The sequence below is a fragment of the Muscardinus avellanarius genome (assembly GCF_963383645.1).
Source record: "Muscardinus avellanarius genome assembly, chromosome: 13".
Taxonomy (NCBI): domain Eukaryota; kingdom Metazoa; phylum Chordata; class Mammalia; order Rodentia; family Gliridae; genus Muscardinus; species Muscardinus avellanarius.
This window is the reverse complement of record NC_137799.1, coordinates 88162322-88178724: the sequence shown is the minus strand read 5'-3', so window position 1 is coordinate 88178724 and position 16403 is coordinate 88162322. Positions and strand designations below refer to the sequence as shown.

The following is a 16403-nucleotide window of genomic DNA, read 5'->3' as shown; positions in this document are numbered from 1 at the left end:
GTGTGTGTGTGTGTGTGTGTGTGTGTGTGTGTGTGTGTGATATTTATACATGTATTCAAGATGTACATACATTTGGTGCATTATAAAATTAATCTGAGAAATAAGGTGGCAATAGTAATTCTGCATTTATTTACAGTCTTTCCCTTCAAGATATTTGCATTAATTATTATACTATCTCTTTAAGAGACCATGAAGTCAAAATGTTTGCAATAGTAAACTGTTGGGCCAGGCCTCATTGAGTATAACGGCAGCCAGATTAAAAGTTATAACGCATATTTCACTGATTACTGGCTCAGATTGTTCATGTGGGATCTCAGATCTTATCAATTTCCGAGAATCCCTTGAGGGTGTCTTACAAAGCTTCTGAACATCCTCCATATATACCAAGTGGGTTCTCCCACCCTAATCCTTGCACTGGTGTCTGTTGCTGCTGGAGAAACAACGTCAGGTCACTTTGCTGAACGCAGTGCAGCAGAAGCTGTGAAGACGTCAGTGTCTGTGGAAAGATGTTGCTGCCTATTGATCATAAAGCCTCTTGCAAAAATCTTGAAAGCGAATGATGCTAGTTTCCCCAGAAGCCTCAGTGATGTGAAGCAGCCCTGCGCTTCATGCAGAAGTGGGAGGCTAGCTGCTTCCCCCTTCTGAAACCTTTTATCATAGAGGCTGAAGTAATGAAGGGTGGGCCCATGAGTCTCACAGATCTTCTCAAGAACAACCCTACCCCCAAACCCTGACAGATTTTCCTACACTCTCTTCCTCTCCTTCTGAAATGCACAGATATCCAGAAAGCCAGGTCTAGGGGCTCATCCAAACATGAGATCTGTATTGTAACACTCCTTCCTTGGACTCCTGTTTCAATTAAGTACTTTCTTAGTCTCCTTCAACCAAAATAAAGAGAAACATAGAGAAAGAGAGGAGATGAAAATTTTATGCAGATTGGCCCATCCAACGGTTTCCTGGCAGGCCACTCCACCAGTTCATAATTACACAATATCCAAAATATCAGAACTGCTGCTAAGATTAATGTAAAACTCCCAGCTACACAACAAAACGTGACATTAAGCAAATCTCAACTGAGACCATCTGATCTCAGATATAAAGAAGTCCGAACCTGAAGCAGTTGTGGGTTAAGGTGGGTTAAGGCTGTCTATACCATAAGGTTTCCAGGTTGGGGACGCAGGCAATGACTCCTGACCAAAAGACAATGGGAGGAAAGTTGTCAGGGACAACTTAACACCACTAGCCATATGAAGGAGGCAAAGGCCTTTTATGTTGCTGATGATGATGAAGGATGCTGAGCCTGAAGAAGCAAAGCATATGGTATGGTTTTCACTTATCAATCTGTCAACAGAAATGAGATAATATTATGACAGAGCTCCAAATGGTGTGGGAAGAGAAAGAGGCTAACAGGATGATAAGTGAGTACGATAAAAGTATGAAAGATTATAGATGTCTATCAGCCACCAAACTTACTATTTTCACTGAGTGATATATATACATATATGAGTATACATTAAGGCTTTTAAAATTGTTATAGAAACAAAGCAGAAAACACTTTTCTAAAAGGTATAAAATCAAGTATATCAACATAGTCTTCAGAGTATCCTTTATAATTTTTTTTGTGTGTGTGTGTGGTACTAGGGGTGAAACCCAGAGCTTTCTAACTCCAGGCTATACTCCCAGACCTTTTTTTTTTTTTTGGAAACAGGGTCTCACTAAGTTGCTGAGAGCCTCACTAAGTAGCTGAGGCTGGCTTCGAACCCATGCAATCCTCCTGTCTCAGCCTCCCAAGCTCAGGGATTACAAGCGTGTGCCACCACGCCCGGCCATATAATTTTGATTATTTCATTTATATAAAAGGGGATATGTGCCACATTTTAGCCCTGAAAGATCATGACAAATAAGCCTAGCTGATTTGAGCCCGACAAGGTCTTTGATACAACATATAAGGCTGAATTTTTCACTTCTACAGAAGAAATCAAGGAAAATCTTGCAATCTTTCTCCCACTGGAATCTATTTCTTCTTTCTGAATATTTTCCATGAAGGGCTGAAACACCCTAAGTATTCTAGCATAAAACCTCTAAAGAACACACCAGGAAACCTAGTAGAGTCCAGAAAGGGAAAATCTCAATAAAAGGAAGATTCTTCTGTGTAAGAAAAGGAGGCCATGTGTCTAAACATCATCACACCAAGGAAGTGTGTGAGTCAGGCAGTTTTCCTTTTACTTCAGATACTTCTACTTGCATTTCTGTCACTGGCAACCAAACGAGTTCTGACAGAGATACTTACTATATATGAAAAGTTAAGACCTATAAAAAAAATGGAATGGCTGCCCAGAAAGTAAACCATCCAGCTAATCAGAGGAGATTAATTTTCTGACATAACTACAAATTCATGACAGAAAATTAGTAAGTAACAACACAGAGATGGAAAATCGTTAATGCAAGGCCACATAAGGTTTTGTGCTCTGGTGTCTGAGGTAAAAATTATAGCCTAAAAATCCTGTAGCCAATCATTTCCCCAACCGTTATGCATTAACAATGTGTCCTGATTCAAGAAGAAAAAATGGGGGGGGCTGATTATAGATATTTACTTCTTTGACATGAAATATTTGAAACAACTCACTTGACCCTATTTTTAGATTAAAAGCAATCACTGGAAAAGACCCATAACTGGCACAGTAATGAGCCCATGGCCATTTATTTATAGTTTGCTACAGCTGATTCATGAGCTGCAACTCAATGTCTGGTAAGTACCTTGTGACTCCTGGACTTCATCACCTTATTTATGTGTGGCCAAGACTTCCCCCATTGAGTGTGTATATATGCAAACACACTGCCTTGTGTGTGGGCGTAGAGGAAAGAGAAAGAAATATATATTCAGCAGTGTACGATCTGACTACATTTTATGAATCTGTCCAATCACATTTGGCCTTTACATAACTTATTTAGACCATCCACACTGAATTTACTGCAGGCTGCATGCAAAGCTAGCAGAGCAGGCAAGATGGTAATGAGAGTCTAAGAGAGACACATGCGTTTTCATATATATTAATAGTTTATACAGAGAAAAAAAAAACCTGAAGGATAAAAGAAGCATCAAATATTGCCAGAACGACAGATGAAATGCTGAAGTGATGAAATACTGAAATTATAGTCCTTTGAAGTATGCTCTGAGTAAACTAACTACACAGCACATGGCAAGAAATGTGTGGCAACAGTTGTGGTGGAATTTATCTTGATTAATGCTCCCATGTGGAAAAAATAAATCCAACTAAGGAGGTTCTGGAAGGTCACTAAACGGAAGCCAAGCACTCAGATGGCCATCGGTGTTCACAAAAGCAACTTAGTCTAATACTAACCTTACACTTGGGTCCTGTACAAGCCTTTCCTGGGAGGCCTTAATGACATGTATGTGGGGTATCCATACTCTTTCATATTTACTGTGAATAGTAGCTAGAATGTTGTTTGTTCCATTATTGAAGTTCCAAATATATGTGCTTCATAACATGCTTGATGCTATTTGCTGTTATAATGTGTTTATTACTATGATCAGCTATAAAGTCATTTTTCAAAAGTATGGTGAGAGGGAGAGAATAATCTGAGATAGTGTCAATAGGTTGGCTGTATATCTAGTAAGTATCGGGAAAGAGTGGTATCTGCTACAAACAATGAAAGAATTTTATATTTAATGTTTCTACTAAATAACATATATGATGATAACTAGAACATCATCATAATAAGACTATGGTGACCAAGACAGAAAGTATAACACTGTACTTTAAATCCGGGGCCCCTATATTCAGCAAGGTTAAAAAACTTTTAAGTAATCGGGCAATTTTCTTCTCCTGAAGGAAAAAAGAAAATTAAAACACAGTCTATTTTCTTGGCACCTTATTATTGTGAATAAAATATGGAAGGCAGAAAACATCTTTTTCATAAGAATTTACAGTTTACAAAATCCATTCTCATTATCTAATATGTATGCTTCTTTCTCTTGATCTCATTTTTCAGACAACTGAATTTGGAGAGGTTGAATCACTTCTTCAGAATTATATATATTGTAAATGTAGGAGCTAAGATAAAACCTAGTATTTCCCTTAGAATATTATTTAAATGTACAACAAAAAATGTAAAATGCCTATTTATGCAGCATTCTAGTGGTTTCTCATCTTTTAGCACATATAATTATCATGATAACCCTAGGAGATAAAGATTATTTATTCCCATTTAGAAATGATAGAACAGACTTTGAGTATTAAATACTTAATGCAAACAAATAGAGGAAAGGTATTAATAAAATAAACCTATCGCTCCCTTTCACTGGAAAAGTAGATAAGGGAAAAAGCAAAAATACTATGGGCTGATAGCTCTTCTATACTGGTGGTGTTTAATATAGGAAGGATGATATCTATCCATGACGTGGTTTATATGATATAATATTTAATCCAAAATTTGAGGCAGCTTTCTATTTCCCGAGTGCCTTCCATCTGCCCAGCATCAGGTGAGGCACTGTGGACACAGTGGAGACTAAGAGAGCCTGATCATCCTCAAAAATCTGCCGAAGCAATCCAGAAACTCCAGAGGAATGAAGCTTATAATTTAGGAAGTAAGACTCAGAATTTAAAATCGGGTTAAATTAAATGAGGTTAGTCCCTGATTCACTTTTGTGACCTGGGTCAACTACAAGAGACTCTGAGGCCTAAAGTTCTCACCACTGAAATAAGAATAAAATAATATCAACTCATGTTTTCTCAAGAAAAAATAGAGAATCCATATGGAAGCAATTTCAAACACTAAACACCTATACAAAGTGATGAACTGGACTTTTATCTGTCAGTTCCATTATTCTGGCTTCTTCTTTACATATGATGTTCTACCATTTATTCAGATACCATGCCAGTCAGACGTCAGCTTGCTCCACGTGTGAACAGGAGCTGCCTTTCAGCTGGTCACTCCATTCCCTCCACCCACCCTACTGCATGGCAACAAAATGCCATTACTACTTGCTTCTGTTATATGCTATAGAATCCTCTTCATTGTGAATAGCTTTCTTTTATATTTTTTCTTAAATAGTTTCTAAAAATTCCTGCCTTCCCCCAAGATCCCAATCCAGATAACTTCATAAATCACTAGTCATGGAAGCTTCATTTCAAACTTTCATTACTCTTACTGGAAATGTGGTTGGTTCCCACAATATTCTAGCTCTATCTCAGCTATGTGGCTTGATCCTTCTATAAAAACTATGCCCTACAACCAGTAAGAAACCTGGAAACTATAGCCTAACAGTATGCACCCTAAGCAGCACCTTCAGAATGAGTTCACTGCCCCTCGTTGGCGCAGAGTTGACCACACACTCCCAGGATTAGCAGCCAGTGAAAGCTAGTCTGGACTACTATTCCCTAAGAGGAGCTGTACTTTGTTTTCTAGTTTTCTGACTAGAATCAATTTGCCTGGACATTCTTGTTCTACCTTATTGGTGTTATTTATCAACACTTATAATACAACCCATTTTGAAACTCCATATCTCAGCATCTTCAAAATTATATAATTATTTCCTCTTTGTAGGAATTGAAGCTGGTGGCTCTTAGAAAATGCTTTGGATTTGCCTTATTCCTCCTTAGATTCTAGCACCAACGGTCAGATCCACTCACTGGGGCCCCATTTTTACCTTCCTTTTTCCCCCATAGTCTTCCTGACTTTCCTCAAATGCTGCTTTCTCCTGGCTCATGGCCTCTTCCTCCCAGCAAGCCAAGTCACATTATTGCAGTGTTTCCAACCTTTGCCGGAAGCCAGGACTGACAGTTGTGGAGTAGGAGGAGGTGTGATTCACTCTGTTGAGGATTGGTTGCTACACATGTCAAAGCCCCAACACATTTTCAAGCAACATTTTCATGCAAGAGACAAGTGGACTCAGCCAACTCGAGTTATTTTTTCCTGAAATGTGATGCCAGCTAACATCTGCCTCATTTGATTATCCTGATTTGTTTAAGAAACTCTGAGGGTTAAGATTTTTACCTAGGGTGATGTCATTTCACTTCGGTGTTTAAAGCCTTAAGTGTAAAATGGTTTGAGGTGATCCTCACAGAGCATCACAGTATAGTAAATTGGCCAAAGGTGTTGCATCTTTACAGCCCCGATTACAGTCCCAGATCCACTGTATGACAACTGCAGGACCTTGAGTGAGCCCCTTAATTTTTTGTCTCTAGAAAGAGATAGATTTTTATCAGCGTATTACTAAGACATTCCCAGTTCTAAGTTTTTCACGTAGGTAGTTGTAGGACTTAGTATAGATACAAGTATTTTTATTTTAGTCTCAGATTGTTCTTCTTCCTATTACACTAAAGAATAACTGTTTTTTCCTTTGTGGCTCTTTAGAACATATAAATTTGAGTAGCTCTCCACAAACCCTCTACTTATTCAAACAATAAATTACTTATTAAGGGCCATATTAGAGCAGGACATAGGCGGAGAAAAAAACCAAATGTGGTCTCTGACTTTGTACTATTTAAAGTCTTTTGGGGAAACAGGACTCTAGAAGTAAATGACTTAACAAAATAGTTTTTTTCTTGTGTATCAATGGGTTTTAAAAGTCCTGCAGAATGTCTAGCACAGAGTATGAAGCAATAACTATTTTTGATAAGAAAATCATTAGATGAATGAGTAAACTTTGTATCATAGAAACTCAGAGGTATTCTAAGGTGCAGGAATAACTGTAAGACAAAAGTGTGCATAAGAGAAAATGAGATTCAGAGAAGGAGAGAATGCACCCCACAAGTGCAAAAGCTACATATATTAGTTATATAACTCACAACATTCAAGTTACTAATAATATGATACTTTAGGAAAGAATAGTCTCAACTAGTTTGCATTAATATAATCCATCATCGAGAGCTCACAGGACTCCAGCCAACCATAGAAGTATAAGACCAGTGCCGTAGTTTAAAAAAAAAAAAGTAGACAAAAATTGACTTAAATTTATTGAATTAATTCATGAATACATTGTAGGCGATATTTTGAAATTCAATTCCAAGGTCAAAGTTGTTTTAGGCCATTTCTATAGTACCATTTTAGTACCATTTTAGTAATGATAAGACCCACCTTGGCACATTCTTAGAGTTTTCTGTCCAAAAAGAGACAAAATCATCTTTGATAGCACTTGTCATAAATCATACATGGTCAAGGTAAATCAAATATATTCTATAAATGAGCATAATCTGTTATAATTTTGCAGCAACTTGTTCATTTGAACAAGGACACAGAACATATTCTGAGGTTGTGGGTTTATTGAAAAATCAAAAAAAGAAAAAAGTCAGATTATTGTTAAAATTATGAAAGAAAATTTATTTTCTTTAAAAAAAGTTATATGACATCCAGGACGATGGTGACTGAGGGAAGTATCACATACCAGTCCTGCTGACACCTGATCTCTACTGCCTTAAAAACAGCATTCTACAAAGCCAGAAAAAAATTATCAGTAGAAGAATAAAATGATAGGTAAAAGGCTGTAGGGGACAAAAAGGTTAGAAGACCGATCAGAGAGCAGAAAAGAAACCTGTCCTCCTTGCAGTGGCAGGTACCGTAGCAGTGCCATCTTGCCTCAATATGCCTGACTCCAGAGACAAACAGGAAAAACAACCAAGGACCTGAAGTAAGCACTTGAGGATCATCAGAGTTGTAAGCCATCAGTTCTTCCTGCACAGACACCAGCTACAACTTCCAGCAGTGGCTGCTGAGCTCACCACACTCTACAGGGATTCAGAGCAAGCAGCACTCAACACCAAAAAAAAAAAACCCACCTTGTGGCCATGAGCACCAAAATGGCACCATCTTCACTCATAACACCAGAGACAAATGGGAAAACAACCAAGGACCTGAAGTAAATAGCTGCAGATCATCAGAATTGTAAGCCATCAGTTCCTCCTATACAAACTCCTGCTACTATACCCTCCAGAGATCCAGACTGGCTCTCAACAAGACTATAAGTGAAGCCGCCATCTCCATGGGAGAACACCCAGCATGTCACACCCAGGGACTCATGGAATCACAATAAACTCCCTGTATCTGAGACTTTGCAGTTCAACCCAGAGAAGGTGAGGATGGAGTCTACAATTTGCAGCAGTGGCAGCCAAGATTACCATGTCCTCCAGAGTTTCAGAGCAGCGCTCAACACCACCAAAAGTAAAGCTGCTGTCATTGTGGAAAAATGCTTAGCACAGTGCCCTCGCGTGAGGGACATGTGCAGCCTAGATAAACTTTCTGGGTCTGAGACTTTGTGGATCAACCCAGAGAAGGTGTGCGTAGAGTTTGCTGTTGGGCATAGCAGAGGCTCAGACAGACTCAGGTTCTGCATCAGTGGAAAGTGTTGGGGGAGGCTTATGCTTAACACTAAACCCTACTAGTAGGCTCTCTGGGATCACCACAGACAATGCAATAGTGGTGAATGGGAAAAAGGCAGACCAGATCAGCCCTAGCTGTGGAGAACAGAGATTCTTATTTAGTTTGGTCTCAGAGGCATCTGCCACCTACAAAGGCAGAGATAGACCAAGACTCTACATCTGTGGAAAGCGTAGGGTGACCTGCACTTATCAATAGATCCAGACCCATTGATACTGGCCATCTGCATAGGTTGAGAAACAATCTAAGAACCAGGCTTGCAGCAGGAAAGGTGCTCTGCATAGAGAAAGACTGCAGAGGCCCAGTTGGTTGAATATTTATATATTTGTAGAGTTGCATTAATTTGTCATTGGTGTTGGTATTGTTTTGGTTTGGTTTTGTTTGGTTTTGTCCTTTTTTTTGTGTGTGAGTGTGTATATATGTCTGTTTTTTTTTACCTTTTCCCAGAAAATCATCAAATAAATAACCTAATGACACACCACAAAGCATGTGAAAAACAGGAACAATCTAACCCAAAAGCCAGTAGAAGACAGGAAATTATTAAAATCAGAGCAGAAATCAACGAAGTAAAAAAGAAAAAAAACACAGAAAATCAACAAAACCAAAAGCTGGTTTCTCAAAAAATTTAACAAGATAGATAAACCACTAGCCAACCTAACCAAAAAAGAGAGAGAATCAACCCAAATTATGTAGATAAAACATGAAAAAGGAGATATTACTGCTGACAGTATAGAAATCCAGAGGATTATTAGAAACTACTTTGAAATACTATACTTCAACAAAATGGAAAATCTGGAAGAAAATTACAATTTTCTAGATAAACCTAAATAAAAACAAAAAGGTATAGAAAATTTAAACCAAGCAATAACAACCAAAGAGATTGAAATAGGAACAAAGAGCCTACCATGGAAGCAAAGTCCAGGACCAGATGGTTTCCCAAGTGAATTTTATAAAACCTTTATAGATCTAATCCTGATACTTCTCAATCTATTTCATGAAATAGAAAAAGAAATGGTACTCTCCCAAATACATTCTATGAAGCCAATCTCACATTAATACCAAAACCAAATAATGACAGCTCAAGGCAGAAAAACAACAGGCCTATATCTCTGATGAACTTTGATGCAAAACTGCTAAACAAAATACTAACAGCACGCATTCCAAACCACATCAAGAAAATTATACACCATGACCAGGTAGGGTTGATCCCAGGGATGAAAATCTGGTTCAACATACAAAAATCAATCCATGTAATTCATCATATAAACAGAATCAAAGACAAAAATCACATGATCATTTCAATAGATACTGAAAAAGCATTTGACAGAATCCAACATCCATTTATCCTAAAAGCACTGCAGAGAATCAGAATAGCAAGAATATATCTCAAATCATAAAGGCAATCTACAATAGCCCCAGAACCAACATCATATTAAATGGGGATTAACTTTGAGAATTTCCCCTAAAAAAAGGAACTAGACAAGGATATCCATTATATCCACTTCTTTTCAATATAGTACTTCAGACTCTAGCCAGAGAAATAAGGCAAGAAAAAGAAATCAAAGGAATACGAATAGGGAAAGAAGAACTCAAACTTTCACTATTTGCAGATGACATGATACTATACTTAAAAGACCCAACAAACTAAACCAAAAGACTTATAGAACTGATCAACAAATTCAACAAATTGTCTGGATACAAAATCAATATTTAAAAGAATCAGAAGCTTTTCTGTATACAACCATTAATCCACTGAAAAAGAATTCCAGAAAACACTTCCAGTCAGGATTTTCCACCAAAAAAATACTTAGAAATAAACTTAACCAATGAGGTAAAGGACCTCTGCAAAGAAAATTATAAACATTGAAAAAAGAAATCAAAGAAGATCTTAGAAAATGGAAAGATTTTCTATGTTAATAGATAGGCAGAATAAATATCATCAAAATGGCCATACTTCCAAAAGTGACCTACAGATTCAATGTAATACTCATTAAATTACCAAGATCATTCCTCACAGATATAGAAAAGTCAGTTCTTAAATTCAGTTAAAATAACAAAAAAATCCAGAATAACCAAAGTAGTTCTCATTACAAAAAGCATGCAGGAGGGATCACAATACCTGACTTTAAACTATATTAAAAAGTCATACCAATAAAAACAGCATAGTACCAGAAAAAAAAACAGATACATAGTCCAATGAAGCAGAATAAAAGATTCATAAATAAATCTGCACACTTATAGGCAATCGATTTTTTATAAAAAGGGCCAAAAACATACACTGGTAAAAAAGATACCCCATTCAACAAATGGTGTTGGCAAAATTGGTTAACCATATGCAGAAATATGGAAATAAATCTCACTTTTTCACCCTGCAAAACAGTCAATTCAAAATGCATCAAAAACTTGAAAATTAGACCAGAGACCTTGAGACTCCTTGAAGGAAGCATAATTCCAACACTGCAACAAATAGGCACTGATGAAAACTTTCTCACCAAGACCCCAAAGGCACAAGAAACTAAATTATGAATCAATATGTGGGTTGCAATAAACTGAAGAGCTTCTGTACAGCAAAGAAAACTATCAAGAACCTTGACCGAGAGCCAACAGAATGGGAGAAGATTTTTGCCACCTATTCCTCCAATAGAGGACTAATATCTAGAATATACTGAAAACGTAAGAAACTTGGCACTAAGAAAACAAATAACCAAATCAAAAATATGGGCAAGTAAACTAAATAGATACTTCATTGAAAAAGAAATTCAAATGGCCAGTAAATGCAGGGAAAAAATGCTCAACACCATTAGCAATCAGAGAGATGCAAATGCAATCTTCCCTGAGATTTCACCTAACTCAGCTATAATGGCAATCAATAAAAACACAAACAGCAACAAATCCTGGTGTGGATGTGGAGAAGTGGGGACTCTAAAACATTGTTGATGGGACTACAAATTAGTGCAACCACTTTGTGCAACAGTATGTAGGATCCTCAGAAGAATGGGAACAAATTTACCATATAATCCAGCAATACCACTTTTGGGTATCTACCCAAAAGATAGGAAACCAAACTATCAAACTAATGCATGTGTATCTATGTTCATAACTGCACAATTCACCATAGCCAAACTATGGAACCAGCCAAGATGTCCATTAAAAGATGAATGGATTACAAAATGATGGTATATGGACACAGTGGAATTTTACAATTTCATCATTTACAGGGAAATGGATGGAACTGGAGGACATTATGCTGAGTGAGATTAGTCAGTCACAAAAAATAAGAAATCTGATGCTCTCCCTAATATGTGGAAACTAGGGGAAAAATGGGTCATAGGTGGAACTCTAGACAAAGAAGAAAATTCTATAGATGAGCAAATAAAATGACCTAACTGAAGGAATGGGGGGGGGGAGGCTTTCTAATGCACATGTTGTACTTCAACAAACATATCAAAGTCAATCACTAAGCCAAACTAGCTAAGGGAAGAGGGGGAGGGAATGAGGTGGGAACTGGGCATGGGCTAACTGGGTAGTGTGTGTATTATTCTCTATCATCTTTCATTTCATTAAGATGTATGAATACAATGCACCAATAAAAAACTTAAAAAGGTATATTTTCCAGATCGTTTTAATCATAGAATCTTGAGAATATTATGAGTTTTATGTCTAGTGTTCTTTACTTAAATCATCATCACACATTTTAATCTCATCACGTGCATGGTACCTTTAGGTGCTAAGGTATTCATTGAAAGTAATGTTTAGAACTGGAACTCACAGCATTTATGGTATGAAGATTTTACAGACCTGTGATAGCCATTTGAATTTATAATACAGATATCCATAAAAATTAAGAAATTGTAGCATAAAAGTGCATTTAATGAATGGGAGATCATTGCCAGTGCAGCAGCTTTCAAAGGATGGGTAGAAAATCTTGACATTTGGCTTATGATTCAGATCATTGGATCTTATCTTGGTGCTTTCATTAGAAAAGCATTTGATGCTTTCCCTCACAACTGAGTTCCACCTAAAATGGTGCCCATCAAAACTGCCACCTACCACCACCGTCATAGCTTTTCTAGTGACAAACATGTATTAAGAAGGCTGTGTGAGGATTGGTGAAAAGAGCATGGGTGTCAAAACTGGACAGATAAAAAATAGTAAAGAATTACTACAGGCTGGGAGTTATACCCATACAAACATTCATACGAAAACATTCTCTCTCCAAGCCTGTTAAATAAGAAAATGAGTGCAAAAAGTTACAGACCTTCATAGTATAATGAGAGAGCAGCGATTCAGAGAAATCAGGTAACTTGGCCTAAATCACAAGAGATGTCAAAGGTCATGGTAGAACCATGGTTTGGACCTAGGTGTATCTAATTTAAAATCCAGGCCTTAAACCACTGAGCTAGGCTACTATCTCAGTATACTCAAACTTAATTAAGGAAACTTGTCAACTCTCCTTCATTTTTTCTTCCTTTCTTTTCTTTTTTTTTTTTTTAGAAGCTTTTGGAAAAGATTATAAAATACATTACAAAGGAATAATTAAGTCAATTTTCCTTGTATTTACTGAACTGTCATTGACAAGCATAATATATACTTAAGATATACAATGTGATGTTTTGGCATATGCATGCATTATGAAATGCTTACTACGATGAACTATTAACATATTCATAAATACAGTCATAGTCACCTTGCTGTATATTAGCTCTCCAGAATGTATTCATCCTGCATACCTGGCCCTTTGACCAGTATCTTTCCATTTACCCCACATCTCACCAACTGTCAACTGTCATTCTTTGAGTTTAACTTTTTAAGATTCTGATTATACAGTATTTGTCTCTCTATGCCAGGTTTATTTCACTTACAATCATATTCTCCAGGTTCATCGATGTTGTCACAAATGTCACAGATTTCCTTCTTTTTTAAAGCTAAATAATACCGCATAGGGTGTTTGAATGTGTGAATGTGTAAATATGTGAATGTTTATCACATTTTTTACCTATTTATCAGTTGCCACTTAGATCATTCACACAACCTAGCTATTATGAATGGTGATACGATGAACATGAAACTATATCTCTTGAAGACACTAAGTTTCTTTTAAATTACCCAGACAGTCGGAGGTGCGGGTGCAGAGAGTGGGCTACGGGAGCTTGACTTGGCGGCTGGGCTGGGTCAGCTGACGGCAGCAGCACACCTTAGAAGAAGGACCCGGGACCTCTGGCCACCTGGTCATCTACAATGTGGTGAGATGGTGGGGTGGTGGTTATAGCAGTTGGCCTGTTCATAGCATACCTGGCTAAAGGGGGCTACCATAGCCTTTATTATTCGATTGAAAAGCCTTTGAAATTCTTCCAAACTGGAGCCTTCCTGGAGATTTTACATTGTGCCATAGGAATTGTTCCATCTTCCTTGGTCCTGACTTTTTTCCAGGTAATGTCAAGAGTTTCTCTAATATGGGCATCAAAGAGGTACAGAATGAAGACAGTGTCCTCCTGTTTGTGATTGCCTGGACAATCACAGAAATTATCTGTTACATTCAGTCTATTAAACCATCTGCCTTACCTCGTCAGATGGGCCAGGTACACACTTTGCCTTGTGCTGTACCCGATGGGAGTGTTTGGAGAGCTGCTCACGATATACTCAGCTCTGCCCTTGGTCAGACAGGCAGGCCTGTACGCCATCAGTTTACTAACAAATACAATTTCTCCTTTGACGACTATTCATTCCTAATTCTGATAATGATCTACATTCCAATTTTTTCTCTTTTATACTTCCACATGATACACCAGAAAAGAAAGATCCTGTCTCATACTGAAGAACACAAGAAATTTGAATACTTCCTGTTTCTGCACCACTCCCCCCAAAAAAACTTTCCAATGATCAAAAAAAAAAAAAATGCTGCAGACATTTTGAGTTCCCAGTACATTTCATAGAAAATATGTAAGAACTATTTTTAGAATACTAAAAAACAAAACAGAACAAAAACAAAAATCCAGTGTCACATGGGCCTGGGATTTTATACAAGAAGAAAGGAAGGAAGGAAGGAAGGAAGGAAGGAAGGAAGGAAGGAAGGAAGGAAGGAAGGAAGGAAGGAAGAAAAAAAAAGAGGCTGTTACATAAAACGTCCTGGCTGGCCCATTTCAGCATGCTCTTTCAACTAGACGTTCCCGATATTTATGATGGCTCTCGAAAGGGATTTGGCATTTAATCTCCTCCTGTGTCCTTCATTTATCTGATAAATACAGATCTGTAACACTAACTCCTTGAGAGTTGCAGTGTGAGTCATGGAGTTGAGCCAGCCATGGCCCGGCCTACTCAATAGAGTTCAGTTTCTACCATAGAAATTCTGCAATGTGTTTAGTGTTCCATTTTCAAAGTACTTGACTGCATGCTGGAAACTATTTGTATTTTCGAAGCAGCAAATGTTCTTGGAATGCTCTGAGGTTATGGCTGGGACCTAGCTCCTCATATCTAGTGAATGAATTATAAAATGTATATGCCTATGTAGCTTTGGGGTAGAGCCCTTAATCAGAAAAACCACTAGAGCCCTTTTGTTTTTTTCAATTGAGTCATTCATGCCTGCCACTAAGAAATGTGCTTGAATTTAATCAGTATGTGTATATTATTAAGACCTACCTTACTGGAGCTGAGCCTCAATCATATTTTAATAAGCAACAGTTCTCTGAGAGGTGAAGCTTAATATCTAGTCAGTGACAAGTACCTTTCATGGGACTGTTCTCAGATCATCTCTGAGTAATATTTTAGCCAATATCTATTATCATTTATGGTCTAAAACCAGCGTCACATATGGGTGGGGAATTTGTTATTAAAAGCACATGGAAGCTTTACTCTAGAAATGTAGTCTGGAAAAATTATTCAGGAATGGTTTTATATACCATTATTTTATTTTAAACTTTTTATTCACTCTTCTACTTAGATTCTTTTCCTAATTATGGTCCTGTGCTAATTCCCACCAAGGTGGAAGTCCAGAAGCAGTACAAACTCTAGATGTGCAGTCTCAAGTTGAAAGCCCTATTGTCTCTGCTTGCTGGAGCAGCCACCGAATACTTTGGTCCTGTGGACACTGTCATATCCTCATACCATTTAACTACATAACTGAATTTAAACCCCTCCAGAATGGGTTGGATGAAAATGTAAAGACCAAGTTTAGATTTCAAATATAGAATCTTCTTCTTTTTTTTTTTTTTGAACTGGAGATAAAACCGAAGGTCCTTCTACCTCTGAGCTACACCCCCAGCCATAATTTTTATTAAAACAGACCTCACTAAGTTGTGGAAGCCTGACTGAGTAGCTGAGGCTGGCTGCAAACCTGCAATCTTCCTGTCTCAGCCTCCCAAGTACTAGGATTACAAGCATGTGCTACCAAGCCTGGCTCCAGAATCTTCTTTATGAAGCCTTTCTTCCCTTTTTTATTTTTATTTTTTGATCTTTAAGACTTTGAAAGTCTAGCTTAGTAATTGTCACTTAAAATATAATTTTTAATATCAAAAGAATATCATAATTACAAACTAAATTCTTAAATGTTTCTTTTCCTAGAAGCTAGAAAACCTAATGCCAGCAGATGTGTAATTATTTTTAAATGAACGTTAAAATTTTGCTTCTTTAAGTCTAAATAAATCAATAAATAAATTGCCCAATAAATGTGTATAAATAATATACACATTTATTTGTTGAATAAATCAACAAATAAATTGGTTGAGTCATATGATAATTTCATTTTTAAATTTAAATTCTATTTATAATAGCATAAAAAAGATAAAATACTTATGAATACATTTAAGAAAATAAGTCAAACACTTATACTCTGAAATACACATTTATTGAAGAAATTAAGATTGTAAAGAAATTAAGATTATAAAAAAATTTTAAATTAATATAACTCGAGAAAATATGCCAGGTTCATGAATTGAAAATCCTCACATTGTTATAATGGCAACATTTACTAAACTGATCAGTAAAGGCAATGCAATTCCTGTCATAATCCC

At 37.0% G+C, this 16403-nt stretch overlaps 1 pseudogene across 1 annotated transcript; it reads left to right on the top strand.

The window, feature by feature from the left end:
- The first annotated feature begins 8099 nt into the window (after window positions 1-8099).
- Window positions 8100-14330, top strand: LOC308272254 (very-long-chain (3R)-3-hydroxyacyl-CoA dehydratase 2-like; annotated as a pseudogene). Its single transcript has 2 exons — window positions 8100-8294; window positions 13587-14330. The product of its transcript is annotated as a very-long-chain (3R)-3-hydroxyacyl-CoA dehydratase 2-like (transcript).
- The last annotated feature ends 2073 nt before the right edge of the window (window positions 14331-16403 follow it).